Genomic DNA, 23,497 nt, shown 5'->3' with positions numbered 1-23,497 from the left:
AGTCGTTGTCGACAAGCGTGCGCTAAAAACGATCGGAATGCATTCGCCCTCAGGTTTCCGTAGTGTAGTGGTTATCACGTTCGCTTTACACGCGAAAGGTCCCCAGTTCGAAACTGGGCGGAAACAAGTGGAGGTTTTTGAAATATACATTCTAAAATGGCTCTCCAGTAAGAGGATGTCCACGCTACAGAGTCCTTACTTTTGAGCTGGGTGATGGCAATCGTACTAAGGAGCTCTAGGCAGACTGTCATGCCGAAGGAGCTCTGTCCTGTTTGTGGAATTTGCATTGACTGTCACTCTGCTCGCGGGGCAGATCATGGGATGATCCTGTGTTCGAAAAAGCACCGGTGAGCAATGTGAGGTTTCTGTAGTGTAGTGGTCATCACGTTCGCCTAACACGCGAAAGGTCCTCGGTTCGAAACCGAGCAGAAACAGCGCTTGGCTTTTGACAGAAAATATGCACTGTTTGCGACGCTAGGAGGATTTAGCACTCTTTTAAGTCTTCTCTCGGTGGCCGCACCTGACAGGTTTCCGTAGTGTAGTGGTTATCACGTTCGCCTCACACGCGAAAGGTCCCCAGTTCGAAACTGGGCGGAAACAGTGAGTCGCTTTTGCCAAAATTTCCTGAGGGGATTTCTTTTGAGCAGATCGGCACTCTTGCTGCGCAATTTGCGGTGTAAACTCTTCAAAAGAGAACGAAAATAAAACAAACGACCAGTGAGGTCTCCTGTAATGGCAAAACAGTTGGTTTGCTACTAAAAGTAGCAGCCCTTTGCCGGTTTAAGAGCACTGCTCAGTCTGTCGTTTCAGTCGTTGTCGACAAGCGTGCGCTAAAAACGATCGGAATGCATTCGCCCTCAGGTTTCCGTAGTGTAGTGGTTATCACGTTCGCTTTACACGCGAAAGGTCCCCAGTTCGAAACTGGGCGGAAACAAGTGGAGGTTTTTGAAATATACATTCTAAAATGGCTCTCCAGTAAGAGGATGTCCACGCTACAGAGTCCTTACTTTTGAGCTGGGTGATGGCAATCGTACTAAGGAGCTCTAGGCAGACTGTCATGCCGAAGGAGCTCTGTCCTGTTTGTGGAATTTGCATTGACTGTCACTCTGCTCGCGGGGCAGATCATGGGACGATCCTGTGTTCGAAAAAGCACCGGCGAGCAATGTGAGGTTTCTGTAGTGTAGTGGTCATCACGTTCGCCTAACACGCGAAAGGTCCTCGGTTCGAAACCGAGCAGAAACAGCGCTTGGCTTTTGACAGAAAATATGCACTGTTTGCGACGCTAGGAGGATTTAGCACTCTTTTAAGTCTTCTCTCGGTGGCAGCACGTGACAGGTTTCCGTAGTGTAGTGGTTATCACGTTCGCCTCACACGCGAAAGGTCCCCAGTTCGAAACTGGGCGGAAACAAACGGAGGTTTTTTAAGACACATGCTGAAATGGCTCTCCAGTAAGAGGATGTCCATGCTCCAAAGACCTTACCTTTTAGCTGGCTGAAGGCAATCGTAAAAAGGAGCTCTATGCAGACTGTCATTCTGAATGTGCGCTCTCCTGTTGTTTGTGGAATTTACACAGACGGTCTCTCTCTCCCTCTCTCTCGCTCTGCTTGCGGGGCAGATCATGGGACGATCCTGTCTTTGAAAAAGCACCCGAGGGCCGTTGTGAGGTTTCTGTAGTGTAGTGGTCATCACGTTCGCCTAACACGCGAAAGGTCCTCGGTTCGAAACCGAGCAGAAACAGCGCTTGGCTTTTGACAGAAAATATGCACTGTTTGCGACGCTAGGAGGATTTAGCACTCTTTTAAGTCTTCTCTCGGTGGCCGCACCTGACAGGTTTCCGTAGTGTAGTGGTTATCACGTTCGCCTCACACGCGAAAGGTCCCCAGTTCGAAACTGGGCGGAAACAGTGAGTCGCTTTTGCCAAAATTTCCTGAGGGGATTTCTTTTGAGCAGATCGGCACTCTTGCTGCGCAATTTGCGGTGTAAACTCTTCAAAAGAGAACGAAAATAAAACAAACGACCAGTGAGGTCTCCTGTAATGGCAAAACAGTTGGTTTGCTACTAAAAGTAGCAGCCCTTTGCCGGTTTAAGAGCACTGCTCAGTCTGTCGTTTCAGTCGTTGTCGACAAGCGTGCGCTAAAAACGATCGGAATGCATTCGCCCTCAGGTTTCCGTAGTGTAGTGGTTATCACGTTCGCTTTACACGCGAAAGGTCCCCAGTTCGAAACTGGGCGGAAACAAGTGGAGGTTTTTGAAATATACATTCTAAAATGGCTCTCCAGTAAGAGGATGTCCACGCTACAGAGTCCTTACTTTTGAGCTGGGTGATGGCAATCGTACTAAGGAGCTCTAGGCAGACTGTCATGCCGAAGGAGCTCTGTCCTGTTTGTGGAATTTGCATTGACTGTCACTCTGCTCGCGGGGCAGATCATGGGACGATCCTGTGTTCGAAAAAGCACCGGCGAGCAATGTGAGGTTTCTGTAGTGTAGTGGTCATCACGTTCGCCTAACACGCGAAAGGTCCTCGGTTCGAAACCGAGCAGAAACAGCGCTTGGCTTTTGACAGAAAATATGCACTGTTTGCGACGCTAGGAGGATTTAGCACTCTTTTAAGTCTTCTCTCGGTGGCAGCACGTGACAGGTTTCCGTAGTGTAGTGGTTATCACGTTCGCCTCACACGCGAAAAGTCTCCAGTTCGAAACTGGGCGGAAACAAACGGAGGTTTTTTAAGACACATGCTGAAATGGCTCTCCAGTAAGAGGATGTCCACGCTCCAAAGACCTTACCTTTTAGCTGGCTGAAGGCAATCGTAATAAGGAGCTCTATGCAGACTGTCATTCTGAATGTGCGCTCTCCTGTTGTTTGTGGAATTTACACAGACGGTCTCTCTCTCCCTCTCTCTCGCTCTGCTTGCGGGGCAGATCATGGGACGATCCTGTCTTTGAAAAAGCACCCGAGGGCCGTTGTGAGGTTTCTGTAGTGTAGTGGTCATCACGTTCGCCTAACACGCGAAAGGTCCTCGGTTCGAAACCGAGCAGAAACAGCGCTTGGCTTTTGACAGAAAATATGCACTGTTTGCGACGCTAGGAGGATTTAGCACTCTTTTAAGTCTTCTCTCGGTGGCCGCACCTGACAGGTTTCCGTAGTGTAGTGGTTATCACGTTCGCCTCACACGCGAAAGGTCCCCAGTTCGAAACTGGGCGGAAACAGTGAGTCGCTTTTGCCAAAATTTCCTGAGGGGATTTCTTTTGAGCAGATCGGCACTCTTGCTGCGCAATTTGCGGTGTAAACTCTTCAAAAGAGAACGAAAATAAAACAAACGACCAGTGAGGTCTCCTGTAATGGCAAAACAGTTGGTTTGCTACTAAAAGTAGCAGCCCTTTGCCGGTTTAAGAGCACTGCTCAGTCTGTCGTTTCAGTCGTTGTCGACAAGCGTGCGCTAAAAACGATCGGAATGCATTCGCCCTCAGGTTTCCGTAGTGTAGTGGTTATCACGTTCGCTTTACACGCGAAAGGTCCCCAGTTCGAAACTGGGCGGAAACAAGTGGAGGTTTTTGAAATATACATTCTAAAATGGCTCTCCAGTAAGAGGATGTCCACGCTACAGAGTCCTTACTTTTGAGCTGGGTGATGGCAATCGTACTAAGGAGCTCTAGGCAGACTGTCATGCCGAAGGAGCTCTGTCCTGTTTGTGGAATTTGCATTGACTGTCACTCTGCTCGCGGGGCAGATCATGGGACGATCCTGTGTTCGAAAAAGCACCGGCGAGCAATGTGAGGTTTCTGTAGTGTAGTGGTCATCACGTTCGCCTAACACGCGAAAGGTCCTCGGTTCGAAACCGAGCAGAAACAGCGCTTGGCTTTTGACAGAAAATATGCACTGTTTGCGACGCTAGGAGGATTTAGCACTCTTTTAAGTCTTCTCTCGGTGGCAGCACGCGACAGGTTTCCGTAGTGTAGTGGTTATCACGTTCGCCTCACACGCGAAAGGTCCCCAGTTCGAAACTGGGCGGAAACAAACTGAGGTTTTTTAAGACACATGCTGAAATGGCTCTCCAGTAAGAGGATGTCCACGCTCCAAAGACCTTACTTTTGAGCTGGGTGATGGCAATCGTACTAAGGAGCTCTAGGCAGACTGTCATGCCGAAGGAGCTCTGTCCTGTTTGTGGAATTTGCATTGACTGTCACTCTGCTCGCGGGGCAGATCATGGGATGATCCTGTGTTCGAAAAAGCACCGGCGAGCAATGTGAGGTTTCTGTAGTGTAGTGGTCATCACGTTCGCCTAACACGCGAAAGGTCCTCGGTTCGAAACCGAGCAGAAACAGCGCTTGGCTTTTGACAGAAAATATGCACTGTTTGCGACGCTAGGAGGATTTAGCACTCTTTTAAGTCTTCTCTCGGTAGCCGCACGTGACAGGTTTCCGTAGTGTAGTGGTTATCACGTTCGCCTCACACGCGAAAGGTCCCCAGTTCGAAACTGGGCGGAAACAAACGGAGGTTTTTTAAGACACATGCTGAAATGGCTCTCCAGTAAGAGGATGTCCATGCTCCAAAGACCTTACCTTTTAGCTGGCTGAAGGCAATCGTAATAAGGAGCTCTATGCAGACTGTCATTCTGAATGTGCGCTCTCCTGTTGTTTGTGGAATTTACACAGACGGTCTCTCTCTCCCTCTCTCTCGCTCTGCTTGCGGGGCAGATCATGGGACGATCCTGTCTTTGAAAAAGCACCCGAGGGCCGTTGTGAGGTTTCTGTAGTGTAGTGGTCATCACGTTCGCCTAACACGCGAAAGGTCCTCGGTTCGAAACCGAGCAGAAACAGCGCTTGGCTTTTGACAGAAAATATGCACTGTTTGCGACGCTAGGAGGATTTACCTCATCTTCCTTTTACCCCTTTTAAGAAGTATGCACCAGAAGCTTTCTGTCGGCCGCACCTGACAGGTTTCCGTAGTGTAGTGGTTATCACGTTCGCCTCACACGCGAAAGGTCCCCAGTTCGAAACTGGGCGGAAACAGTGAGTCGCTTTTGCCAAAATTTCCTGAGGGGATTTCTTTTGAGCAGATCGGCACTCTTGCTGCGCAATTTGCGGTGTAAACTCTTCAAAAGAGAACGAAAATAAAACAAACGACCAGTGAGGTCTCCTGTAATGGCAAAACAGTTGGTTTGCTACTAAAAGTAGCAGCCCTTTGCCGGTTTAAGAGCACTGCTCAGTCTGTCGTTTCAGTCGTTGTCGACAAGCGTGCGCTAAAAACGATCGGAATGCATTCGCCCTCAGGTTTCCGTAGTGTAGTGGTTATCACGTTCGCTTTACACGCGAAAGGTCCCCAGTTCGAAACTGGGCGGAAACAAGTGGAGGTTTTTGAAATATACATTCTAAAATGGCTCTCCAGTAAGAGGATGTCCACGCTACAGAGTCCTTACTTTTGAGCTGGGTGATGGCAATCGTACTAAGGAGCTCTAGGCAGACTGTCATGCCGAAGGAGCTCTGTCCTGTTTGTGGAATTTGCATTGACTGTCACTCTGCTCGCGGGGCAGATCATGGGACGATCCTGTGTTCGAAAAAGCACCGGCGAGCAATGTGAGGTTTCTGTAGTGTAGTGGTCATCACGTTCGCCTAACACGCGAAAGGTCCTCGGTTCGAAACCGAGCAGAAACAGCGCTTGGCTTTTGACAGAAAATATGCACTGTTTGCGACGCTAGGAGGATTTAGCACTCTTTTAAGTCTTCTCTCGGTGGCCGCATGTGACAGGTTTCTGTAGTGTAGTGGTCATCACGTTCGCCTAACACGCGAAAGGTCCTCGGTTCGAAACCGAGCAGAAACAGCGCTTGGCTTTTGACAGAAAATATGCACTGTTTGCGACGCTAGGAGGATTTAGCACTCTTTTAAGTCTTCTCTCGGTGGCAGCACGCGACAGGTTTCCGTAGTGTAGTGGTTATCACGTTCGCCTCACACGCGAAAGGTCCCCAGTTCGAAACTGGGCGGAAACAAACTGAGGTTTTTTAAGACACATGCTGAAATGGCTCTCCAGTAAGAGGATGTCCACGCTCCAAAGACCTTACTTTTGAGCTGGGTGATGGCAATCGTACTAAGGAGCTCTATGCAGACTGTCATTCTGAATGTGCGCTCTCCTGTTGTTTGTGGAATTTACACAGACGGTCTCTCTCTCCCTCTCTCTCGCTCTGCTTGCGGGGCAGATCATGGGACGATCCTGTCTTTGAAAAAGCACCCGAGGGCCGTTGTGAGGTTTCTGTAGTGTAGTGGTCATCACGTTCGCCTAACACGCGAAAGGTCCTCGGTTCGAAACCGAGCAGAAACAGCGCTTGGCTTTTGACAGAAAATATGCACTGTTTGCGACGCTAGGAGGATTTAGCACTCTTTTAAGTCTTCTCTCGGTGGCAGCACGCGACAGGTTTCCGTAGTGTAGTGGTTATCACGTTCGCCTCACACGCGAAAGGTCCCCAGTTCGAAACTGGGCGGAAACAGTGAGTCGCTTTTGCCAAAATTTCCTGAGGGGATTTCTTTTGAGCAGATCGGCACTCTTGCTGCGCAATTTGCGGTGTAAACTCTTCAAAAGAGAACGAAAATAAAACAAACGACCAGTGAGGTCTCCTGTAATGGCAAAACAGTTGGTTTGCTACTAAAAGTAGCAGCCCTTTGCCGGTTTAAGAGCACTGCTCAGTCTGTCGTTTCAGTCGTTGTCGACAAGCGTGCGCTAAAAACGATCGGAATGCATTCGCCCTCAGGTTTCCGTAGTGTAGTGGTTATCACGTTCGCTTTACACGCGAAAGGTCCCCAGTTCGAAACTGGGCGGAAACAAGTGGAGGTTTTTGAAATATACATTCTAAAATGGCTCTCCAGTAAGAGGATGTCCACGCTACAGAGTCCTTACTTTTGAGCTGGGTGATGGCAATCGTACTAAGGAGCTCTAGGCAGACTGTCATGCCGAAGGAGCTCTGTCCTGTTTGTGGAATTTGCATTGACTGTCACTCTGCTCGCGGGGCAGATCATGGGACGATCCTGTGTTCGAAAAAGCACCGGCGAGCAATGTGAGGTTTCTGTAGTGTAGTGGTCATCACGTTCGCCTAACACGCGAAAGGTCCTCGGTTCGAAACCGAGCAGAAACAGCGCTTGGCTTTTGACAGAAAATATGCACTGTTTGCGACGCTAGGAGGATTTAGCACTCTTTTAAGTCTTCTCTCGGTGGCAGCACGCGACAGGTTTCCGTAGTGTAGTGGTTATCACGTTCGCCTCACACGCGAAAGGTCCCCAGTTCGAAACTGGGCGGAAACAAACGGAGGTTTTTTAAGACACATGCTGAAATGGCTCTCCAGTAAGAGGATGTCCACGCTCCAAAGACCTTACCTTTTAGCTGGGTGATGGCAATCGTAAAAAGGAGCTCTATGCAGACTGTCATTCTGAATGTGCGCTCTCCTGTTGTTTGTGGAATTTACACAGACGGTCTCTCTCTCCCTCTCTCTCGCTCTGCTTGCGGGGCAGATCATGGGACGATCCTGTCTTTGAAAAAGCACCCGAGGGCCGTTGTGAGGTTTCTGTAGTGTAGTGGTCATCACGTTCGCCTAACACGCGAAAGGTCCTCGGTTCGAAACCGAGCAGAAACAGCGCTTGGCTTTTGACAGAAAATATGCACTGTTTGCGACGCTAGGAGGATTTAGCACTCTTTTAAGTCTTCTCTCGGTGGCCGCACCTGACAGGTTTCCGTAGTGTAGTGGTTATCACGTTCGCCTCACACGCGAAAGGTCCCCAGTTCGAAACTGGGCGGAAACAGTGAGTCGCTTTTGCCAAAATTTCCTGAGGGGATTTCTTTTGAGCAGATCGGCACTCTTGCTGCGCAATTTGCGGTGTAAACTCTTCAAAAGAGAACGAAAATAAAACAAACGACCAGTGAGGTCTCCTGTAATGGCAAAACAGTTGGTTTGCTACTAAAAGTAGCAGCCCTTTGCCGGTTTAAGAGCACTGCTCAGTCTGTCGTTTCAGTCGTTGTCTACAAGCGTGCGCTAAAAACGATCGGAATGCGTTCGCCCTCAGGTTTCCGTAGTGTAGTGGTTATCACGTTCGCTTTACACGCGAAAGGTCCCCAGTTCGAAACTGGGCGGAAACAAGTGGAGGTTTTTGAAATATACATTCTAAAATGGCTCTCCAGTAAGAGAATGTCCACGCTACAGAGTCCTTACTTTTGAGCTGGGTGATGGCAATCGTACTAAGGAGCTCTAGGCAGACTGTCATGCCGAAGGAGCTCTGTCCTGTTCGTGGAATTTGCATTGACTGTCACTCTGCTCGCGGGGCAGATCATGGGATGATCCTGTGTTCGAAAAAGCACCGATGAGCAATGTGAGGTTTCTGTAGTGTAGTGGTCATCACGTTCACCTAACACGCGAAAGGTCCTCGGTTCGAAACCGAGCAGAAACAGCGCTTGGCTTTTGACAGAAAATATGCACTGTTTGCGACGCTAGGAGGATTTAGCACTCTTTTAAGTCTTCTCTCGGTGGCCGCACCTGACAGGTTTCCGTAGTGTAGTGGTTATCACGTTCGCCTCACACGCGAAAGGTCCCCAGTTCGAAACTGGGCGGAAACAGTGAGTCGCTTTTGCCAAAATTTCCTGAGGGGATTTCTTTTGAGCAGATCGGCACTCTTGCTGCGCAATTTGCGGTGTAAACTCTTCAAAAGAGAACGAAAATAAAACAAACGACCAGTGAGGTCTCCTGTAATGGCAAAACAGTTGGTTTGCTACTAAAAGTAGCAGCCCTTTGCCGGTTTAAGAGCACTGCTCAGTCTGTCGTTTCAGTCGTTGTCGACAAGCGTGCGCTAAAAACGATCGGAATGCATTCGCCCTCAGGTTTCCGTAGTGTAGTGGTTATCACGTTCGCTTTACACGCGAAAGGTCCCCAGTTCGAAACTGGGCGGAAACAAGTGGAGGTTTTTGAAATATACATTCTAAAATGGCTCTCCAGTAAGAGGATGTCCACGCTACAGAGTCCTTACTTTTGAGCTGGGTGATGGCAATCGTACTAAGGAGCTCTAGGCAGACTGTCATGCCGAAGGAGCTCTGTCCTGTTTGTGGAATTTGCATTGACTGTCACTCTGCTCGCGGGGCAGATCATGGGACGATCCTGTGTTCGAAAAAGCACCGGCGAGCAATGTGAGGTTTCTGTAGTGTAGTGGTCATCACGTTCGCCTAACACGCGAAAGGTCCTCGGTTCGAAACCGAGCAGAAACAGCGCTTGGCTTTTGACAGAAAATATGCACTGTTTGCGACGCTAGGAGGATTTAGCACTCTTTTAAGTCTTCTCTCGGTAGCCGCACGTGACAGGTTTCCGTAGTGTAGTGGTTATCACGTTCGCCTCACACGCGAAAGGTCCCCAGTTCGAAACTGGGCGGAAACAAACGGAGGTTTTTTAAGACACATGCTGAAATGGCTCTCCAGTAAGAGGATGTCCACGCTCCAAAGACCTTACCTTTTAGCTGGCTGAAGGCAATCGTAAAAAGGAGCTCTATGCAGACTGTCATTCTGAATGTGCGCTCTCCTGTTGTTTGTGGAATTTACACAGACGGTCTCTCTCTCCCTCTCTCTCGCTCTGCTTGCGGGGCAGATCATGGGACGATCCTGTCTTTGAAAAAGCACCCGAGGGCCGTTGTGAGGTTTCTGTAGTGTAGTGGTCATCACGTTCGCCTAACACGCGAAAGGTCCTCGGTTCGAAACCGAGCAGAAACAGCGCTTGGCTTTTGACAGAAAATATGCACTGTTTGCGACGCTAGGAGGATTTAGCACTCTTTTAAGTCTTCTCTCGGTGGCCGCACCTGACAGGTTTCCGTAGTGTAGTGGTTATCACGTTCGCCTCACACGCGAAACGTCCTCGGTTCGAAACCGAGCAGAAACAGCGCTTGGCTTTTGACAGAAAATATGCACTGTTTGCGACGCTAGGAGGATTTAGCACTCTTTTAAGTCTTCTCTCGGTGGCCGCACCTGACAGGTTTCCGTAGTGTAGTGGTTATCACGTTCGCCTCACACGCGAAAGGTCCCCAGTTCGAAACTGGGCGGAAACAAGTGGAGGTTTTTGAAATATACATTCTAAAATGGCTCTCCAGTAAGAGAATGTCCACGCTACAGAGTCCTTACTTTTGAGCTGGGTGATGGCAATCGTACTAAGGAGCTCTAGGCAGACTGTCATGCCGAAGGAGCTCTGTCCTGTTCGTGGAATTTGCATTGACTGTCACTCTGCTCGCGGAGCAGATCATGGGATGATCCTGTGTTCGAAAAAGCACCGATGAGCAATGTGAGGTTTCTGTAGTGTAGTGGTCATCACGTTCACCTAACACGCGAAAGGTCCTCGGTTCGAAACCGAGCAGAAACAGCGCTTGGCTTTTGACAGAAAATATGCACTGTTTGCGACGCTAGGAGGATTTAGCACTCTTTTAAGTCTTCTCTCGGTGGCCGCACCTGACAGGTTTCCGTAGTGTAGTGGTTATCACGTTCGCCTCACACGCGAAAGGTCCCCAGTTCGAAACTGGGCGGAAACAGTGAGTCGCTTTTGCCAAAATTTCCTGAGGGGATTTCTTTTGAGCAGATCGGCACTCTTGCTGCGCAATTTGCGGTGTAAACTCTTCAAAAGAGAACGAAAATAAAACAAACGACCAGTGAGGTCTCCTGTAATGGCAAAACAGTTGGTTTGCTACTAAAAGTAGCAGCCCTTTGCCGGTTTAAGAGCACTGCTCAGTCTGTCGTTTCAGTCGTTGTCGACAAGCGTGCGCTAAAAACGATCGGAATGCATTCGCCCTCAGGTTTCCGTAGTGTAGTGGTTATCACGTTCGCTTTACACGCGAAAGGTCCCCAGTTCGAAACTGGGCGGAAACAAGTGGAGGTTTTTGAAATATACATTCTAAAATGGCTCTCCAGTAAGAGGATGTCCACGCTACAGAGTCCTTACTTTTGAGCTGGGTGATGGCAATCGTACTAAGGAGCTCTAGGCAGACTGTCATGCCGAAGGAGCTCTGTCCTGTTTGTGGAATTTGCATTGACTGTCACTCTGCTCGCGGGGCAGATCATGGGACGATCCTGTGTTCGAAAAAGCACCGGCGAGCAATGTGAGGTTTCTGTAGTGTAGTGGTCATCACGTTCGCCTAACACGCGAAAGGTCCTCGGTTCGAAACCGAGCAGAAACAGCGCTTGGCTTTTGACAGAAAATATGCACTGTTTGCGACGCTAGGAGGATTTAGCACTCTTTTAAGTCTTCTCTCGGTGGCAGCACGCGACAGGTTTCCGTAGTGTAGTGGTTATCACGTTCGCCTCACACGCGAAAGGTCCCCAGTTCGAAACTGGGCGGAAACAAACTGAGGTTTTTTAAGACACATGCTGAAATGGCTCTCCAGTAAGAGGATGTCCACGCTCCAAAGACCTTACTTTTGAGCTGGGTGATGGCAATCGTAATAAGGAGCTCTATGCAGACTGTCATTCTGAATGTGCGCTCTCCTGTTGTTTGTGGAATTTACACAGACGGTCTCTCTCTCCCTCTCTCTCGCTCTGCTTGCGGGGCAGATCATGGGACGATCCTGTCTTTGAAAAAGCACCCGAGGGCCGTTGTGAGGTTTCTGTAGTGTAGTGGTCATCACGTTCGCCTAACACGCGAAAGGTCCTCGGTTCGAAACCGAGCAGAAACAGCGCTTGGCTTTTGACAGAAAATATGCACTGTTTGCGACGCTAGGAGGATTTAGCACTCTTTTAAGTCTTCTCTCGGTGGCCGCACCTGACAGGTTTCCGTAGTGTAGTGGTTATCACGTTCGCCTCACACGCGAAACGTCCTCGGTTCGAAACCGAGCAGAAACAGCGCTTGGCTTTTGACAGAAAATATGCACTGTTTGCGACGCTAGGAGGATTTAGCACTCTTTTAAGTCTTCTCTCGGTGGCCGCACCTGACAGGTTTCCGTAGTGTAGTGGTTATCACGTTCGCCTCACACGCGAAAGGTCCCCAGTTCGAAACTGGGCGGAAACAAGTGGAGGTTTTTGAAATATACATTCTAAAATGGCTCTCCAGTAAGAGGATGTCCACGCTACAGAGTCCTTACTTTTGAGCTGGGTGATGGCAATCGTACTAAGGAGCTCTAGGCAGACTGTCATGCCGAAGGAGCTCTGTCCTGTTCGTGGAATTTGCATTGACTGTCACTCTGCTCGCGGGGCAGATCATGGGATGATCCTGTGTTCGAAAAAGCACCGATGAGCAATGTGAGGTTTCTGTAGTGTAGTGGTCATCACGTTCACCTAACACGCGAAAGGTCCTCGGTTCGAAACTGAGCAGAAACAGCGCTTGGCTTTTGACAGAAAATATGCACTGTTTGCGACGCTAGGAGGATTTAGCACTCTTTTAAGTCTTCTCTCGGTGGCCGCACCTGACAGGTTTCCGTAGTGTAGTGGTTATCACGTTCGCCTCACACGCGAAAGGTCCCCAGTTCGAAACTGGGCGGAAACAGTGAGTCGCTTTTGCCAAAATTTCCTGAGGGGATTTCTTTTGAGCAGATCGGCACTCTTGCTGCGCAATTTGCGGTGTAAACTCTTCAAAAGAGAACGAAAATAAAACAAACGACCAGTGAGGTCTCCTGTAATGGCAAAACAGTTGGTTTGCTACTAAAAGTAGCAGCCCTTTGCCGGTTTAAGAGCACTGCTCAGTCTGTCGTTTCAGTCGTTGTCGACAAGCGTGCGCTAAAAACGATCGGAATGCATTCGCCCTCAGGTTTCCGTAGTGTAGTGGTTATCACGTTCGCTTTACACGCGAAAGGTCCCCAGTTCGAAACTGGGCGGAAACAAGTGGAGGTTTTTGAAATATACATTCTAAAATGGCTCTCCAGTAAGAGGATGTCCACGCTACAGAGTCCTTACTTTTGAGCTGGGTGATGGCAATCGTACTAAGGAGCTCTAGGCAGACTGTCATGCCGAAGGAGCTCTGTCCTGTTTGTGGAATTTGCATTGACTGTCACTCTGCTCGCGGGGCAGATCATGGGACGATCCTGTGTTCGAAAAAGCACCGGCGAGCAATGTGAGGTTTCTGTAGTGTAGTGGTCATCACGTTTGCCTAACACGCGAAAGGTCCTCGGTTCGAAACCGAGCAGAAACAGCGCTTGGCTTTTGACAGAAAATATGCACTGTTTGCGACGCTAGGAGGATTTAGCACTCTTTTAAGTCTTCTCTCGGTGGCAGCACGCGACAGGTTTCCGTAGTGTAGTGGTTATCACGTTCGCCTCACACGCGAAAAGTCTCCAGTTCGAAACTGGGCGGAAACAAACGGAGGTTTTTTAAGACACATGCTGAAATGGCTCTCCAGTAAGAGGATGTCCACGCTCCAAAGACCTTACCTTTTAGCTGGCTGAAGGCAATCGTAAAAAGGAGCTCTATGCAGACTGTCATTCTGAATGTGCGCTCTCCTGTTGTTTGTGGAATTTACACAGACGGTCTCTCTCTCCCTCTCTCTCGCTCTGCTTGCGGGGCAGATCATGGGACGATCCTGTCTTTGAAAAAGCACCCGAGGGCCGTTGTGAGGTTTCTGTAGTGTAGTGGTCATCACGTTCGCCTAACACGCGAAAGGTCCTCGGTTCGAAACCGAGCAGAAACAGCGCTTGGCTTTTGACAGAAAATATGCACTGTTTGCGACGCTAGGAGGATTTAGCACTCTTTTAAGTCTTCTCTCGGTGGCCGCACCTGACAGGTTTCCGTAGTGTAGTGGTTATCACGTTCGCCTCACACGCGAAAGGTCCTCGGTTCGAAACCGAGCAGAAACAGCGCTTGGCTTTTGACAGAAAATATGCACTGTTTGCGACGCGGATTTAGCACTCTTTTGTCTTCTGTCTCAAAAGGTTTCCGTAGTGTAGTGGTTATCACGTTCGCCTCACACGCGAAAGGTCCCCAGTTCGAAACTGGGCGGAAACAGTGAGTCGCTTTTGCCAAAATTTCCTGAGGGGATTTCTTTTGAGCAGATCGGCACTCTTGCTGCGCAATTTGCGGTGTAAACTCTTCAAAAGAGAACGAAAATAAAACAAACGACCAGTGAGGTCTCCTGTAATGGCAAAACAGTTGGTTTGCTACTAAAAGTAGCAGCCCTTTGCCGGTTTAAGAGCACTGCTCAGTCTGTCGTTTCAGTCGTTGTCGACAAGCGTGCGCTAAAAACGATCGGAATGCATTCGCCCTCAGGTTTCCGTAGTGTAGTGGTTATCACGTTCGCTTTACACGCGAAAGGTCCCCAGTTCAAAACTGGGCGGAAACAAGTGGAGTTGTTTTTAATATACATTCTAAAATGGCTCTCCAGTAAGAGGATGTCCACGCTACAAAGTCCTTACTTTTGAGACCGGTGAAGGCCATCGTACCAAGGAGCTGTAGGCAGACTGCCATGCCGAAGGAGCTCTGTCCTGTTTGTGGAATTTGCATTGACTGTCACTCTGCTCGCGGGGCAGATCATGGGACGATCCTGTGTTCGAAAAAGCACCGGCGAGCAATGTGAGGTTTCTGTAGTGTAGTGGTCATCACGTTCGCCTAACACGCGAAAGGTCCTCGGTTCGAAACCGAGCAGAAACAGCGCTTGGCTTTTGACAGAAAATATGCACTGTTTGCGACGCTAGGAGGATTTAGCACTCTTTTAAGTCTTCTCTCGGTGGCAGCACCTGACAGGTTTCCGTAGTGTAGTGGTTATCACGTTCGCCTCACACGCGAAAGGTCCCCAGTTCGAAACTGGGCGGAAACAAACGGAGGTTTTTTAAGACACATGCTGAAATGGCTGTCCAGTAAGAGGATGTCCATGCTCCAAAGTCCTTACCTTTTAGCTGGCTGAAGGCAATCGTAATAAGGAGCTCTATGCAGACTGTCATTCTGAATGTGCGCTCTCCTGTTGTTTGTGGAATTTACACAGACGGTCTCTCTCTCCCTCTCTCTCGCTCTGCTTGCGGGGCAGATCATGGGACGATCCTGTCTTTGAAAAAGCACCCGAGGGCCGTTGTGAGGTTTCTGTAGTGTAGTGGTCATCACGTTCGCCTAACACGCGAAAGGTCCTCGGTTCGAAACCGAGCAGAAACAGCGCTTAGCTTTTGACAGAAAATATGCACTGTTTGCGACGCTAGGAGGATTTAGCACTCTTTTAAGTCTTCTCTCGGTGGCCGCACCTGACAGGTTTCCGTAGTGTAGTGGTTATCACGTTCGCCTCACACGCGAAAGGTCCCCAGTTCGAAACTGGGCGGAAACAGTGAGTCGCTTTTGCCAAAATTTCCTGAGGGGATTTCTTTTGAGCAGATCGGCACTCTTGCTGCGCAATTTGCGGTGTAAACTCTTCAAAAGAGAACGAAAATAAAACAAACGACCAGTGAGGTCTCCTGTAATGGCAAAACAGTTGGTTTGCTACTAAAAGTAGCAGCCCTTTGCCGGTTTAAGAGCACTGCTCAGTCTGTCGTTTCAGTCGTTGTCGACAAGCGTGCGCTAAAAACGATCGGAATGCATTCGCCCTCAGGTTTCCGTAGTGTAGTGGTTATCACGTTCGCTTTACACGCGAAAGGTCCCCAGTTCGAAACTGGGCGGAAACAAGTGGAGGTTTTTGAAATATACATTCTAAAATGGCTCTCCAGTAAGAGGATGTCCACGCTACAGAGTCCTTACTTTTGAGCTGGGTGATGGCAATCGTACTAAGGAGCTCTAGGCAGACTGTCATGCCGAAGGAGCTCTGTCCTGTTTGTGGAATTTGCATTGACTGTCACTCTGCTCGCGGGGCAGATCATGGGACGATCCTGTGTTCGAAAAAGCACCGGCGAGCAATGTGAGGTTTCTGTAGTGTAGTGGTCATCACGTTCGCCTAACACGCGAAAGGTCCTCGGTTCGAAACCGAGCAGAAACAGCGCTTGGCTTTTGACAGAAAATATGCACTGTTTGCGACGCTAGGAGGATTTAGCACTCTTTTAAGTCTTCTCTCGGTGGCCGCACGTGACAGGTTTCTGTAGTGTAGTGGTCATCACGTTCGCCTAACACGCGAAAGGTCCTCGGTTCGAAACCGAGCAGAAACAGCGCTTGGCTTTTGACAGAAAATATGCACTGTTTGCGACGCTAGGAGGATTTAGCACTCTTTTAAGTCTTCTCTCGGTGGCAGCACGCGACAGGTTTCCGTAGTGTAGTGGTTATCACGTTCGCCTCACACGCGAAAGGTCCCCAGTTCGAAACTGGGCGGAAACAAACTGAGGTTTTTTAAGACACATGCTGAAATGGCTCTCCAGTAAGAGGATGTCCACGCTCCAAAGACCTTACTTTTGAGCTGGGTGATGGCAATCGTACTAAGGAGCTCTAGGCAGACTGTCATGCCGAAGGAGCTCTGTCCTGTTTGTGGAATTTGCATTGACTGTCACTCTGCTCGCGGGGCAGATCATGGGATGATCCTGTGTTCGAAATAGCTATTTCGAGCGTTGTGAGGTTTCTGTAGTGTAGTGGTCATCACGTTCGCCTAACACGCGAAAGGTCCTCGGTTCGAAACCGAGCAGAAACAGCGCTTGGCTTTTGACAGAAAATATGCACTGTTTGCGACGCTAGGAGGATTTAGCACTCTTTTAAGTCTTCTCTCGGTGGCCGCACCTGACAGGTTTCCGTAGTGTAGTGGTTATCACGTTCGCCTCACACGCGAAAGGTCCCCAGTTCGAAACTGGGCGGAAACAGTGAGTCGCTTTTGCCAAAATTTCCTGAGGGGATTTCTTTTGAGCAGATCTGCACTCTTGCTGCGCAATTTGCGGTGTAAACTCTTCAAAAGAGAACGAAAATAAAACAAACGACCAGTGAGGTCTCCTGTAATGGCAAAACAGTTGGTTTGCTACTAAAAGTAGCAGCCCTTTGCCGGTTTAAGAGCACTGCTCAGTCTGTCGTTTCAGTCGTTGTCTACAAGCGTGCGCTAAAAACGATCGGAATGCGTTCGCCCTCAGGTTTCCGTAGTGTAGTGGTTATCACGTTCGCTTTACACGCGAAAGGTCCCCAGTTCGAAACTGGGCGGAAACAAGTGGAGGTTTTTGAAATATACATTCTAAAATGGCTCTCCAGTAAGAGGATGTCCACGCTACAGAGTCCTTACTTTTGAGCTGGGTGATGGCAATCGTACTAAGGAGCTCTAGGCAGACTGTCATGCCGAAGGAGCTCTGTCCTGTTTGTGGAATTTGCATTGACTGTCACTCTGCTCGCGGGGCAGATCATGGGATGATCCTGTGTTCGAAAAAGCACCGATGAGCAATGTGAGGTTTCTGTAGTGTAGTGGTCATCACGTTCGCCTAACACGCGAAAGGTCCTCGGTTCGAAACCGAGCAGAAACAGCGCTTGGCTTTTGACAGAAAATATGCACTGTTTGCGACGCTAGGAGGATTTAGCACTCTTTTAAGTCTTCTCTCGGTGGCCGCACCTGACAGGTTTCCGTAGTGTAGTGGTTATCACGTTCGCCTCACACGCGAAAGGTCCCCAGTTCGAAACTGGGCGGAAACAGTGAGTCGCTTTTGCCAAAATTTCCTGAGGGGATTTCTTTTGAGCAGATCGGCACTCTTGCTGCGCAATTTGCGGTGTAAACTCTTCAAAAGAGAACGAAAATAAAACAAACGACCAGTGAGGTCTCCTGTAATGGCAAAACAGTTGGTTTGCTACTAAAAGTAGCAGCCCTTTGCCGGTTTAAGAGCACTGCTCAGTCTGTCGTTTCAGTCGTTGTCGACAAGCGTGCGCTAAAAACGATCGGAATGCATTCGCCCTCAGGTTTCCGTAGTGTAGTGGTTATCACGTTCGCTTTACACGCGAAAGGTCCCCAGTTCGAAACTGGGCGGAAACAAGTGGAGGTTTTTGAAATATACATTCTAAAATGGCTCTCCAGTAAGAGGATGTCCACGCTACAGAGTCCTTACTTTTGAGCTGGGTGATGGCAATCGTACTAAGGAGCTCTAGGCAGACTGTCATGCCGAAGGAGCTCTGTCCTGTTTGTGGAATTTGCATTGACTGTCACTCTGCTCGCGGGGCAGATCATGGGACGATCCTGTGTTCGAAAAAGCACCGGCGAGCAATGTGAGGTTTCTGTAGTGTAGTGGTCATCACGTTCGCCTAACACGCGAAAGGTCCTCGGTTCGAAACCGAGCAGAAACAGCGCTTGGCTTTTGACAGAAAATATGCACTGTTTGCGACGCTAGGAGGATTTAGCACTCTTTTAAGTCTTCTCTCGGTGGCAGCACGCGACAGGTTTCCGTAGTGTAGTGGTTATCACGTTCGCCTCACACGCGAAAGGTCCCCAGTTCGAAACTGGGCGGAAACAAACGGAGGTTTTTTAAGACACATGCTGAAATGGCTCTCCAGTAAGAGGATGTCCACGCTCCAAAGACCTTACTTTTGAGCTGGGTGATGGCAATCGTAATAAGGAGCTCTATGCAGACTGTCATTCTGAATGTGCGCTCTCCTGTTGTTTGTGGAATTTACACAGACGGTCTCTCTCTCCCTCTCTCTCGCTCTGCTTGCGGGGCAGATCATGGGACGATCCTGTCTTTGAAAAAGCACCCGAGGGCCGTTGTGAGGTTTCTGTAGTGTAGTGGTCATCACGTTCGCCTAACACGCGAAAGGTCCTCGGTTCGAAACCGAGCAGAAACAGCGCTTGGCTTTTGACAGAAAATATGCACTGTTTGCGACGCTAGGAGGATTTAGCACTCTTTTAAGTCTTCTCTCGGTGGCAGCACGCGACAGGTTTCCGTAGTGTAGTGGTTATCACGTTCGCCTCACACGCGAAAGGTCCCCAGTTCGAAACCGAGCAGAAACAGCGCTTGGATTTTGACAGATATGCTGAAATGGCTCTTGCGACGCAGAGAGGATTAGCACTCATTTGTGCGCTCTCCTTCTCTCGGTGGCTGTCTGACAGGTTTCTGTAGTGTAGTGGTTATCACGTTCGTCTCACACGCGAAAGGTCCTCGGTTCGAAACCGAGCAGAAACAGCGCTTGGCTTTTGACAGAAAATATGCACTGTTTGCGACGCTAGGAGGATTTAGCACTCTTTTTAGTCTTCTCTCGGTAACCGCACGTGACAGGTTTCCGTAGTGTAGTGGTTATCACGTTCGCCTCACACGCGAAAGGTCCCCAGTTCGAAACTGGGCGGAAACAGTGAGTCGCTTTTGCCAAAATTTCCTGAGGGGATTTCTTTTGAGCAGATCGGCACTCTTGCTGCGCAATTTGCGGTGTAAACTCTTCAAAAGAGAACGAAAATAAAACAAACGACCAGTGAGGTCTCCTGTAATGGCAAAACAGTTGGTTTGCTACTAAAAGTAGCAGCCCTTTGCCGGTTTAAGAGCACTGCTCAGTCTGTCGTTTCAGTCGTTGTCGACAAGCGTGCGCTAAAAACGATCGGAATGCATTCGCCCTCAGGTTTCCGTAGTGTAGTGGTTATCACGTTCGCTTTACACGCGAAAGGTCCCCAGTTCGAAACTGGGCGGAAACAAGTGGAGGTTTTTGAAATATACATTCTAAAATGGCTCTCCAGTAAGAGGATGTCCACGCTACAGAGTCCTTACTTTTGAGCTGGGTGATGGCAATCGTACTAAGGAGCTCTAGGCAGACTGTCATGCCGAAGGAGCTCTGTCCTGTTTGTGGAATTTGCATTGACTGTCACTCTGCTCGCGGGGCAGATCATGGGACGATCCTGTGTTCGAAAAAGCACCGGCGAGCAATGTGAGGTTTCTGTAGTGTAGTGGTCATCACGTTCGCCTAACACGCGAAAGGTCCTCGGTTCGAAACCGAGCAGAAACAGCGCTTGGCTTTTGACAGAAAATATGCACTGTTTGCGACGCTAGGAGGATTTAGCACTCTTTTAAGTCTTCTCTCGGTGGCAGCACGCGACAGGTTTCCGTAGTGTAGTGGTTATCACGTTCGCCTCACACGCGAAAGGTCCCCAGTTCGAAACTGGGCGGAAACAAACTGAGGTTTTTTAAGACACATGCTGAAATGGCTCTCCAGTAAGAGGATGTCCACGCTCCAAAGACCTTACCTTTTAGCTGGGTGAAGGCAATCGTACAAAGGAGCTCTATGCAGACTGTCATTCTGAATGTGCGCTCTCCTGTTGTTTGTGGAATTTACACAGACGGTCTCTCTCTCCCTCTCTCTCGCTCTGCTTGCGGGGCAGATCATGGGACGATCCTGTCTTTGAAAAAGCACCCGAGGGCCGTTGTGAGGTTTCTGTAGTGTAGTGGTCATCACGTTCGCCTAACACGCGAAAGGTCCTCGGTTCGAAACCGAGCAGAAACAGCGCTTGGCTTTTGACAGAAAATATGCACTGTTTGCGACGCTAGGAGGATTTAGCACTCTTTTAAGTCTTCTCTCGGTGGCCGCACCTGACAGGTTTCCGTAGTGTAGTGGTTATCACGTTCGCCTCACACGCGAAAGGTCCCCAGTTCGAAACTGGGCGGAAACAGTGAGTCGCTTTTGCCAAAATTTCCTGAGGGGATTTCTTTTGAGCAGATCGGCACTCTTGCTGCGCAATTTGCGGTGTAAACTCTTCAAAAGAGAACGAAAATAAAACAAACGACCAGTGAGGTCTCCTGTAATGGCAAAACAGTTGGTTTGCTACTAAAAGTAGCAGCCCTTTGCCGGTTTAAGAGCACTGCTCAGTCTGTCGTTTCAGTCGTTGTCGACAAGCGTGCGCTAAAAACGATCGGAATGCATTCGCCCTCAGGTTTCCGTAGTGTAGTGGTTATCACGTTCGCTTTACACGCGAAAGGTCCCCAGTTCAAAACTGGGCGGAAACAAGTGGAGGTTTTTTTAATATACATTCTAAAATGGCTCTCCAGTAAGAGGATGTCCACGCTACAGAGTCCTTACTTTTGAGCTGGGTGATGGCAATCGTACTAAGGAGCTCTAGGCAGACTGTCATGCCGAAGGAGCTCTGTCCTGTTTGTGGAATTTGCATTGACTGTCACTCTGCTCGCGGGGCAGATCATGGGACGATCCTGTGTTCGAAAAAGCACCGGCGAGCAATGTGAGGTTTCTGTAGTGTAGTGGTCATCACGTTCGCCTAACACGCGAAAGGTCCTCGGTTCGAAACCGAGCAGAAACAGCGCTTGGCTTTTGACAGAAAATATGCACTGTTTGCGACGCTAGGAGGATTTAGCACTCTTTTAAGTCTTCTCTCGGTAACCGCACGTGACAGGTTTCCGTAGTGTAGTGGTTATCACGTTCGCCTCACACGCGAAAGGTCCCCAGTTCGAAACTGGGCGGAAACAAACGGAGGTTTTTTAAGACACATGCTGAAATGGCTCTCCAGTAAGAGGATGTCCATGCTCCAAAGACCTTACCTTTTAGCTGGCTGAAGGCAATCGTAATAAGGAGCTCTATGCAGACTGTCATTCTGAATGTGCGCTCTCCTGTTGTTTGTGGAATTTACACAGACGGTCTCTCTCTCCCTCTCTCTCGCTCTGCTTGCGGGGCAGATCATGGGACGATCCTGTCTTTGAAAAAGCACCCGAGGGCCGTTGTGAGGTTTCTGTAGTGTAGTGGTCATCACGTTCGCCTAACACGCGAAAGGTCCTCGGTTCGAAACCGAGCAGAAACAGCGCTTGGCTTTTGACAGAAAATATGCACTGTTTGCGACGCTAGGAGGATTTAGCACTCTTTTAAGTCTTCTCTCGGTGGCCGCACCTGACAGGTTTCCGTAGTGTAGTGGTTATCACGTTCGCCTCACACGCGAAAGGTCCCCAGTTCGAAACTGGGCGGAAACAGTGAGTCGCTTTTGCCAAAATTTCCTGAGGGGATTTCTTTTGAGCAGATCGGCACTCTTGCTGCGCAATTTGCGGTGTAAACTCTTCAAAAGAGAACGAAAATAAAACAAACGACCAGTGAGGTCTCCTGTAATGGCAAAACAGTTGGTTTGCTACTAAAAGTAGCAGCCCTTTGCCGGTTTAAGAGCACTGCTCAGTCTGTCGTTTCAGTCGTTGTCGACAAGCGTGCGCTAAAAACGATCGGAATGCATTCGCCCTCAGGTTTCCGTAGTGTAGTGGTTATCACGTTCGCTTTACACGCGAAAGGTCCCCAGTTCGAAACTGGGCGGAAACAAGTGGAGGTTTTTGAAATATACATTCTAAAATGGCTCTCCAGTAAGAGGATGTCCACGCTACAGAGTCCTTACTTTTGAGCTGGGTGATGGCAATCGTACTAAGGAGCTCTAGGCAGACTGTCATGCCGAAGGAGCTCTGTCCTGTTTGTGGAATTTGCATTGACTGTCACTCTGCTCGCGGGGCAGATCATGGGACGATCCTGTGTTCGAAAAAGCACCGGCGAGCAATGTGAGGTTTCTGTAGTGTAGTGGTCATCACGTTCGCCTAACACGCGAAAGGTCCTCGGTTCGAAACCGAGCAGAAACAGCGCTTGGCTTTTGACAGAAAATATGCACTGTTTGCGACGCTAGGAGGATTTAGCACTCTTTTAAGTCTTCTCTCGGTGGCCGCACGTGACAGGTTTCTGTAGTGTAGTGGTCATCACGTTCGCCTAACACGCGAAAGGTCCTCGGTTCGAAACCGAGCAGAAACAGCGCTTGGCTTTTGACAGAAAATATGCACTGTTTGCGACGCTAGGAGGATTTAGCACTCTTTTAAGTCTTCTCTCGGTGGCAGCACGCGACAGGTTTCCGTAGTGTAGTGGTTATCACGTTCGCCTCACACGCGAAAGGTCCCCAGTTCGAAACTGGGCGGAAACAAACTGAGGTTTTTTAAGACACATGCTGAAATGGCTCTCCAGTAAGAGGATGTCCACGCTCCAAAGACCTTACTTTTGAGCTGGGTGATGGCAATCGTACTAAGGAGCTCTAGGCAGACTGTCATGCCGAAGGAGCTCTGTCCTGTTTGTGGAATTTGCATTGACTGTCACTCTGCTCTGCTTGCGGGGCAGATCATGGGACGATCCTGTGTTCGAAAAAGCACCGGCGAGCAATGTGAGGTTTCTGTAGTGTAGTGGTCATCACGTTCGCCTAACACGCGAAAGGTCCTCGGTTCGAAACCGAGCAGAAACAGCGCTTGGCTTTTGACAGAAAATATGCACTGTTTGCGACGCTAGGAGGATTTAGCACTCTTTTAAGTCTTCTCTCGGTGGCCGCACCTGACAGGTTTCCGTAGTGTAGTGGTTATCACGTTCGCCTCACACGCGAAAGGTCCCCAGTTCGAAACTGGGCGGAAACAAACGGAGGTTTTTTAAGACACATGCTGAAATGGCTCTCCAGTAAGAGGATGTCCATGCTCCAAAGACCTTACCTTTTAGCTGGCTGAAGGCAATCGTAAAAAGGAGCTCTATGCAGACTGTCATTCTGAATGTGCGCTCTCCTGTTGTTTGTGGAATTTACACAGACGGTCTCTCTCTCCCTCTCTCTCGCTCTGCTTGCGGGGCAGATCATGGGACGATCCTGTCTTTGAAAAAGCACCCGAGGGCCGTTGTGAGGTTTCTGTAGTGTAGTGGTCATCACGTTCGCCTAACACGCGAAAGGTCCTCGGTTCGA

At 49.3% G+C, this 23,497-nt stretch overlaps 75 non-coding genes across 75 annotated transcripts in view; all 75 read left to right on the top strand.

Moving 5' to 3' along the window:
* Positions 1-53: 53 nt before the first annotated feature.
* trnav-uac (transfer RNA valine (anticodon UAC)) lies at positions 54-126 on the top strand. Its single transcript has one exon. It is a non-coding gene; the product is annotated as a tRNA-Val (tRNA).
* Positions 127-527: 401 nt separating this feature from the next.
* trnav-cac (transfer RNA valine (anticodon CAC)) lies at positions 528-600 on the top strand. The gene has a single exon. It is a non-coding gene; the product is annotated as a tRNA-Val (tRNA).
* A 261-nt stretch (positions 601-861) lies between these two features.
* On the top strand, positions 862-934 carry trnav-uac (transfer RNA valine (anticodon UAC)). The gene has a single exon. It is a non-coding gene; the product is annotated as a tRNA-Val (tRNA).
* Positions 935-1,335: 401 nt separating this feature from the next.
* On the top strand, positions 1,336-1,408 carry trnav-cac (transfer RNA valine (anticodon CAC)). The gene has a single exon. It is a non-coding gene; the product is annotated as a tRNA-Val (tRNA).
* A 422-nt stretch (positions 1,409-1,830) lies between these two features.
* trnav-cac (transfer RNA valine (anticodon CAC)) lies at positions 1,831-1,903 on the top strand. The gene has a single exon. It is a non-coding gene; the product is annotated as a tRNA-Val (tRNA).
* Positions 1,904-2,164: 261 nt separating this feature from the next.
* Positions 2,165-2,237, top strand: trnav-uac (transfer RNA valine (anticodon UAC)). Its single transcript has one exon. It is a non-coding gene; the product is annotated as a tRNA-Val (tRNA).
* An 896-nt stretch (positions 2,238-3,133) lies between these two features.
* On the top strand, positions 3,134-3,206 carry trnav-cac (transfer RNA valine (anticodon CAC)). The gene has a single exon. It is a non-coding gene; the product is annotated as a tRNA-Val (tRNA).
* Positions 3,207-3,467: 261 nt separating this feature from the next.
* Positions 3,468-3,540, top strand: trnav-uac (transfer RNA valine (anticodon UAC)). The gene has a single exon. It is a non-coding gene; the product is annotated as a tRNA-Val (tRNA).
* Positions 3,541-3,941: 401 nt separating this feature from the next.
* trnav-cac (transfer RNA valine (anticodon CAC)) lies at positions 3,942-4,014 on the top strand. The gene has a single exon. It is a non-coding gene; the product is annotated as a tRNA-Val (tRNA).
* A 400-nt stretch (positions 4,015-4,414) lies between these two features.
* trnav-cac (transfer RNA valine (anticodon CAC)) lies at positions 4,415-4,487 on the top strand. Its single transcript has one exon. It is a non-coding gene; the product is annotated as a tRNA-Val (tRNA).
* A 449-nt stretch (positions 4,488-4,936) lies between these two features.
* Positions 4,937-5,009, top strand: trnav-cac (transfer RNA valine (anticodon CAC)). Its single transcript has one exon. It is a non-coding gene; the product is annotated as a tRNA-Val (tRNA).
* A 261-nt stretch (positions 5,010-5,270) lies between these two features.
* On the top strand, positions 5,271-5,343 carry trnav-uac (transfer RNA valine (anticodon UAC)). The gene has a single exon. It is a non-coding gene; the product is annotated as a tRNA-Val (tRNA).
* A 235-nt stretch (positions 5,344-5,578) lies between these two features.
* trnav-aac (transfer RNA valine (anticodon AAC)) lies at positions 5,579-5,651 on the top strand. The gene has a single exon. It is a non-coding gene; the product is annotated as a tRNA-Val (tRNA).
* Positions 5,652-5,744: 93 nt separating this feature from the next.
* On the top strand, positions 5,745-5,817 carry trnav-aac (transfer RNA valine (anticodon AAC)). Its single transcript has one exon. It is a non-coding gene; the product is annotated as a tRNA-Val (tRNA).
* A 93-nt stretch (positions 5,818-5,910) lies between these two features.
* Positions 5,911-5,983, top strand: trnav-cac (transfer RNA valine (anticodon CAC)). The gene has a single exon. It is a non-coding gene; the product is annotated as a tRNA-Val (tRNA).
* A 256-nt stretch (positions 5,984-6,239) lies between these two features.
* trnav-aac (transfer RNA valine (anticodon AAC)) lies at positions 6,240-6,312 on the top strand. The gene has a single exon. It is a non-coding gene; the product is annotated as a tRNA-Val (tRNA).
* Positions 6,313-6,405: 93 nt separating this feature from the next.
* trnav-cac (transfer RNA valine (anticodon CAC)) lies at positions 6,406-6,478 on the top strand. The gene has a single exon. It is a non-coding gene; the product is annotated as a tRNA-Val (tRNA).
* A 261-nt stretch (positions 6,479-6,739) lies between these two features.
* On the top strand, positions 6,740-6,812 carry trnav-uac (transfer RNA valine (anticodon UAC)). The gene has a single exon. It is a non-coding gene; the product is annotated as a tRNA-Val (tRNA).
* Positions 6,813-7,047: 235 nt separating this feature from the next.
* On the top strand, positions 7,048-7,120 carry trnav-aac (transfer RNA valine (anticodon AAC)). The gene has a single exon. It is a non-coding gene; the product is annotated as a tRNA-Val (tRNA).
* Positions 7,121-7,213: 93 nt separating this feature from the next.
* Positions 7,214-7,286, top strand: trnav-cac (transfer RNA valine (anticodon CAC)). The gene has a single exon. It is a non-coding gene; the product is annotated as a tRNA-Val (tRNA).
* Positions 7,287-7,542: 256 nt separating this feature from the next.
* On the top strand, positions 7,543-7,615 carry trnav-aac (transfer RNA valine (anticodon AAC)). The gene has a single exon. It is a non-coding gene; the product is annotated as a tRNA-Val (tRNA).
* Positions 7,616-7,708: 93 nt separating this feature from the next.
* On the top strand, positions 7,709-7,781 carry trnav-cac (transfer RNA valine (anticodon CAC)). Its single transcript has one exon. It is a non-coding gene; the product is annotated as a tRNA-Val (tRNA).
* Positions 7,782-8,042: 261 nt separating this feature from the next.
* trnav-uac (transfer RNA valine (anticodon UAC)) lies at positions 8,043-8,115 on the top strand. The gene has a single exon. It is a non-coding gene; the product is annotated as a tRNA-Val (tRNA).
* A 401-nt stretch (positions 8,116-8,516) lies between these two features.
* trnav-cac (transfer RNA valine (anticodon CAC)) lies at positions 8,517-8,589 on the top strand. Its single transcript has one exon. It is a non-coding gene; the product is annotated as a tRNA-Val (tRNA).
* Positions 8,590-8,850: 261 nt separating this feature from the next.
* trnav-uac (transfer RNA valine (anticodon UAC)) lies at positions 8,851-8,923 on the top strand. The gene has a single exon. It is a non-coding gene; the product is annotated as a tRNA-Val (tRNA).
* Positions 8,924-9,158: 235 nt separating this feature from the next.
* On the top strand, positions 9,159-9,231 carry trnav-aac (transfer RNA valine (anticodon AAC)). Its single transcript has one exon. It is a non-coding gene; the product is annotated as a tRNA-Val (tRNA).
* Positions 9,232-9,324: 93 nt separating this feature from the next.
* Positions 9,325-9,397, top strand: trnav-cac (transfer RNA valine (anticodon CAC)). Its single transcript has one exon. It is a non-coding gene; the product is annotated as a tRNA-Val (tRNA).
* Positions 9,398-9,653: 256 nt separating this feature from the next.
* trnav-aac (transfer RNA valine (anticodon AAC)) lies at positions 9,654-9,726 on the top strand. The gene has a single exon. It is a non-coding gene; the product is annotated as a tRNA-Val (tRNA).
* Positions 9,727-9,985: 259 nt separating this feature from the next.
* trnav-cac (transfer RNA valine (anticodon CAC)) lies at positions 9,986-10,058 on the top strand. Its single transcript has one exon. It is a non-coding gene; the product is annotated as a tRNA-Val (tRNA).
* Positions 10,059-10,459: 401 nt separating this feature from the next.
* trnav-cac (transfer RNA valine (anticodon CAC)) lies at positions 10,460-10,532 on the top strand. Its single transcript has one exon. It is a non-coding gene; the product is annotated as a tRNA-Val (tRNA).
* Positions 10,533-10,793: 261 nt separating this feature from the next.
* Positions 10,794-10,866, top strand: trnav-uac (transfer RNA valine (anticodon UAC)). The gene has a single exon. It is a non-coding gene; the product is annotated as a tRNA-Val (tRNA).
* A 235-nt stretch (positions 10,867-11,101) lies between these two features.
* trnav-aac (transfer RNA valine (anticodon AAC)) lies at positions 11,102-11,174 on the top strand. Its single transcript has one exon. It is a non-coding gene; the product is annotated as a tRNA-Val (tRNA).
* Positions 11,175-11,267: 93 nt separating this feature from the next.
* On the top strand, positions 11,268-11,340 carry trnav-cac (transfer RNA valine (anticodon CAC)). The gene has a single exon. It is a non-coding gene; the product is annotated as a tRNA-Val (tRNA).
* A 256-nt stretch (positions 11,341-11,596) lies between these two features.
* trnav-aac (transfer RNA valine (anticodon AAC)) lies at positions 11,597-11,669 on the top strand. The gene has a single exon. It is a non-coding gene; the product is annotated as a tRNA-Val (tRNA).
* A 259-nt stretch (positions 11,670-11,928) lies between these two features.
* trnav-cac (transfer RNA valine (anticodon CAC)) lies at positions 11,929-12,001 on the top strand. The gene has a single exon. It is a non-coding gene; the product is annotated as a tRNA-Val (tRNA).
* A 401-nt stretch (positions 12,002-12,402) lies between these two features.
* trnav-cac (transfer RNA valine (anticodon CAC)) lies at positions 12,403-12,475 on the top strand. Its single transcript has one exon. It is a non-coding gene; the product is annotated as a tRNA-Val (tRNA).
* Positions 12,476-12,736: 261 nt separating this feature from the next.
* On the top strand, positions 12,737-12,809 carry trnav-uac (transfer RNA valine (anticodon UAC)). The gene has a single exon. It is a non-coding gene; the product is annotated as a tRNA-Val (tRNA).
* Positions 12,810-13,539: 730 nt separating this feature from the next.
* Positions 13,540-13,612, top strand: trnav-aac (transfer RNA valine (anticodon AAC)). Its single transcript has one exon. It is a non-coding gene; the product is annotated as a tRNA-Val (tRNA).
* A 241-nt stretch (positions 13,613-13,853) lies between these two features.
* Positions 13,854-13,926, top strand: trnav-cac (transfer RNA valine (anticodon CAC)). The gene has a single exon. It is a non-coding gene; the product is annotated as a tRNA-Val (tRNA).
* A 261-nt stretch (positions 13,927-14,187) lies between these two features.
* Positions 14,188-14,260, top strand: trnav-uac (transfer RNA valine (anticodon UAC)). The gene has a single exon. It is a non-coding gene; the product is annotated as a tRNA-Val (tRNA).
* Positions 14,261-14,495: 235 nt separating this feature from the next.
* trnav-aac (transfer RNA valine (anticodon AAC)) lies at positions 14,496-14,568 on the top strand. The gene has a single exon. It is a non-coding gene; the product is annotated as a tRNA-Val (tRNA).
* Positions 14,569-14,661: 93 nt separating this feature from the next.
* On the top strand, positions 14,662-14,734 carry trnav-cac (transfer RNA valine (anticodon CAC)). The gene has a single exon. It is a non-coding gene; the product is annotated as a tRNA-Val (tRNA).
* Positions 14,735-14,990: 256 nt separating this feature from the next.
* On the top strand, positions 14,991-15,063 carry trnav-aac (transfer RNA valine (anticodon AAC)). Its single transcript has one exon. It is a non-coding gene; the product is annotated as a tRNA-Val (tRNA).
* Positions 15,064-15,156: 93 nt separating this feature from the next.
* trnav-cac (transfer RNA valine (anticodon CAC)) lies at positions 15,157-15,229 on the top strand. Its single transcript has one exon. It is a non-coding gene; the product is annotated as a tRNA-Val (tRNA).
* Positions 15,230-15,490: 261 nt separating this feature from the next.
* trnav-uac (transfer RNA valine (anticodon UAC)) lies at positions 15,491-15,563 on the top strand. The gene has a single exon. It is a non-coding gene; the product is annotated as a tRNA-Val (tRNA).
* A 235-nt stretch (positions 15,564-15,798) lies between these two features.
* On the top strand, positions 15,799-15,871 carry trnav-aac (transfer RNA valine (anticodon AAC)). Its single transcript has one exon. It is a non-coding gene; the product is annotated as a tRNA-Val (tRNA).
* A 93-nt stretch (positions 15,872-15,964) lies between these two features.
* Positions 15,965-16,037, top strand: trnav-aac (transfer RNA valine (anticodon AAC)). The gene has a single exon. It is a non-coding gene; the product is annotated as a tRNA-Val (tRNA).
* A 93-nt stretch (positions 16,038-16,130) lies between these two features.
* trnav-cac (transfer RNA valine (anticodon CAC)) lies at positions 16,131-16,203 on the top strand. The gene has a single exon. It is a non-coding gene; the product is annotated as a tRNA-Val (tRNA).
* A 234-nt stretch (positions 16,204-16,437) lies between these two features.
* trnav-aac (transfer RNA valine (anticodon AAC)) lies at positions 16,438-16,510 on the top strand. Its single transcript has one exon. It is a non-coding gene; the product is annotated as a tRNA-Val (tRNA).
* Positions 16,511-16,603: 93 nt separating this feature from the next.
* trnav-cac (transfer RNA valine (anticodon CAC)) lies at positions 16,604-16,676 on the top strand. The gene has a single exon. It is a non-coding gene; the product is annotated as a tRNA-Val (tRNA).
* A 261-nt stretch (positions 16,677-16,937) lies between these two features.
* On the top strand, positions 16,938-17,010 carry trnav-uac (transfer RNA valine (anticodon UAC)). The gene has a single exon. It is a non-coding gene; the product is annotated as a tRNA-Val (tRNA).
* Positions 17,011-17,245: 235 nt separating this feature from the next.
* On the top strand, positions 17,246-17,318 carry trnav-aac (transfer RNA valine (anticodon AAC)). Its single transcript has one exon. It is a non-coding gene; the product is annotated as a tRNA-Val (tRNA).
* Positions 17,319-17,411: 93 nt separating this feature from the next.
* On the top strand, positions 17,412-17,484 carry trnav-cac (transfer RNA valine (anticodon CAC)). The gene has a single exon. It is a non-coding gene; the product is annotated as a tRNA-Val (tRNA).
* A 261-nt stretch (positions 17,485-17,745) lies between these two features.
* On the top strand, positions 17,746-17,818 carry trnav-uac (transfer RNA valine (anticodon UAC)). The gene has a single exon. It is a non-coding gene; the product is annotated as a tRNA-Val (tRNA).
* Positions 17,819-18,053: 235 nt separating this feature from the next.
* On the top strand, positions 18,054-18,126 carry trnav-aac (transfer RNA valine (anticodon AAC)). The gene has a single exon. It is a non-coding gene; the product is annotated as a tRNA-Val (tRNA).
* Positions 18,127-18,219: 93 nt separating this feature from the next.
* On the top strand, positions 18,220-18,292 carry trnav-cac (transfer RNA valine (anticodon CAC)). Its single transcript has one exon. It is a non-coding gene; the product is annotated as a tRNA-Val (tRNA).
* A 256-nt stretch (positions 18,293-18,548) lies between these two features.
* On the top strand, positions 18,549-18,621 carry trnav-aac (transfer RNA valine (anticodon AAC)). The gene has a single exon. It is a non-coding gene; the product is annotated as a tRNA-Val (tRNA).
* A 431-nt stretch (positions 18,622-19,052) lies between these two features.
* Positions 19,053-19,125, top strand: trnav-cac (transfer RNA valine (anticodon CAC)). The gene has a single exon. It is a non-coding gene; the product is annotated as a tRNA-Val (tRNA).
* A 261-nt stretch (positions 19,126-19,386) lies between these two features.
* On the top strand, positions 19,387-19,459 carry trnav-uac (transfer RNA valine (anticodon UAC)). Its single transcript has one exon. It is a non-coding gene; the product is annotated as a tRNA-Val (tRNA).
* Positions 19,460-19,694: 235 nt separating this feature from the next.
* Positions 19,695-19,767, top strand: trnav-aac (transfer RNA valine (anticodon AAC)). Its single transcript has one exon. It is a non-coding gene; the product is annotated as a tRNA-Val (tRNA).
* Positions 19,768-19,860: 93 nt separating this feature from the next.
* Positions 19,861-19,933, top strand: trnav-cac (transfer RNA valine (anticodon CAC)). The gene has a single exon. It is a non-coding gene; the product is annotated as a tRNA-Val (tRNA).
* Positions 19,934-20,189: 256 nt separating this feature from the next.
* trnav-aac (transfer RNA valine (anticodon AAC)) lies at positions 20,190-20,262 on the top strand. Its single transcript has one exon. It is a non-coding gene; the product is annotated as a tRNA-Val (tRNA).
* Positions 20,263-20,355: 93 nt separating this feature from the next.
* trnav-cac (transfer RNA valine (anticodon CAC)) lies at positions 20,356-20,428 on the top strand. Its single transcript has one exon. It is a non-coding gene; the product is annotated as a tRNA-Val (tRNA).
* Positions 20,429-20,689: 261 nt separating this feature from the next.
* On the top strand, positions 20,690-20,762 carry trnav-uac (transfer RNA valine (anticodon UAC)). Its single transcript has one exon. It is a non-coding gene; the product is annotated as a tRNA-Val (tRNA).
* Positions 20,763-20,997: 235 nt separating this feature from the next.
* Positions 20,998-21,070, top strand: trnav-aac (transfer RNA valine (anticodon AAC)). Its single transcript has one exon. It is a non-coding gene; the product is annotated as a tRNA-Val (tRNA).
* A 93-nt stretch (positions 21,071-21,163) lies between these two features.
* Positions 21,164-21,236, top strand: trnav-cac (transfer RNA valine (anticodon CAC)). The gene has a single exon. It is a non-coding gene; the product is annotated as a tRNA-Val (tRNA).
* Positions 21,237-21,492: 256 nt separating this feature from the next.
* Positions 21,493-21,565, top strand: trnav-aac (transfer RNA valine (anticodon AAC)). Its single transcript has one exon. It is a non-coding gene; the product is annotated as a tRNA-Val (tRNA).
* Positions 21,566-21,658: 93 nt separating this feature from the next.
* trnav-cac (transfer RNA valine (anticodon CAC)) lies at positions 21,659-21,731 on the top strand. Its single transcript has one exon. It is a non-coding gene; the product is annotated as a tRNA-Val (tRNA).
* Positions 21,732-21,992: 261 nt separating this feature from the next.
* trnav-uac (transfer RNA valine (anticodon UAC)) lies at positions 21,993-22,065 on the top strand. Its single transcript has one exon. It is a non-coding gene; the product is annotated as a tRNA-Val (tRNA).
* Positions 22,066-22,300: 235 nt separating this feature from the next.
* Positions 22,301-22,373, top strand: trnav-aac (transfer RNA valine (anticodon AAC)). Its single transcript has one exon. It is a non-coding gene; the product is annotated as a tRNA-Val (tRNA).
* Positions 22,374-22,466: 93 nt separating this feature from the next.
* trnav-aac (transfer RNA valine (anticodon AAC)) lies at positions 22,467-22,539 on the top strand. The gene has a single exon. It is a non-coding gene; the product is annotated as a tRNA-Val (tRNA).
* Positions 22,540-22,632: 93 nt separating this feature from the next.
* On the top strand, positions 22,633-22,705 carry trnav-cac (transfer RNA valine (anticodon CAC)). Its single transcript has one exon. It is a non-coding gene; the product is annotated as a tRNA-Val (tRNA).
* A 239-nt stretch (positions 22,706-22,944) lies between these two features.
* trnav-aac (transfer RNA valine (anticodon AAC)) lies at positions 22,945-23,017 on the top strand. Its single transcript has one exon. It is a non-coding gene; the product is annotated as a tRNA-Val (tRNA).
* Positions 23,018-23,110: 93 nt separating this feature from the next.
* trnav-cac (transfer RNA valine (anticodon CAC)) lies at positions 23,111-23,183 on the top strand. Its single transcript has one exon. It is a non-coding gene; the product is annotated as a tRNA-Val (tRNA).
* Positions 23,184-23,439: 256 nt separating this feature from the next.
* trnav-aac (transfer RNA valine (anticodon AAC)) overlaps positions 23,440-23,497 on the top strand; it is a 73-nt gene continuing 15 nt past the window's right edge. The window contains exon 1 of the tRNA in view: positions 23,440-23,497. This exon is cut by the window's right edge and continues 15 nt beyond it. This is a non-coding gene — a tRNA (tRNA-Val).

The sequence above is a fragment of the Chanodichthys erythropterus genome, chromosome 4, assembly GCF_024489055.1.
Source record: "Chanodichthys erythropterus isolate Z2021 chromosome 4, ASM2448905v1, whole genome shotgun sequence".
NCBI classification, from domain to species: Eukaryota; Metazoa; Chordata; class Actinopteri; order Cypriniformes; family Xenocyprididae; genus Chanodichthys; species Chanodichthys erythropterus.
This window is presented reverse-complemented; position numbering and strand designations above follow the sequence as displayed.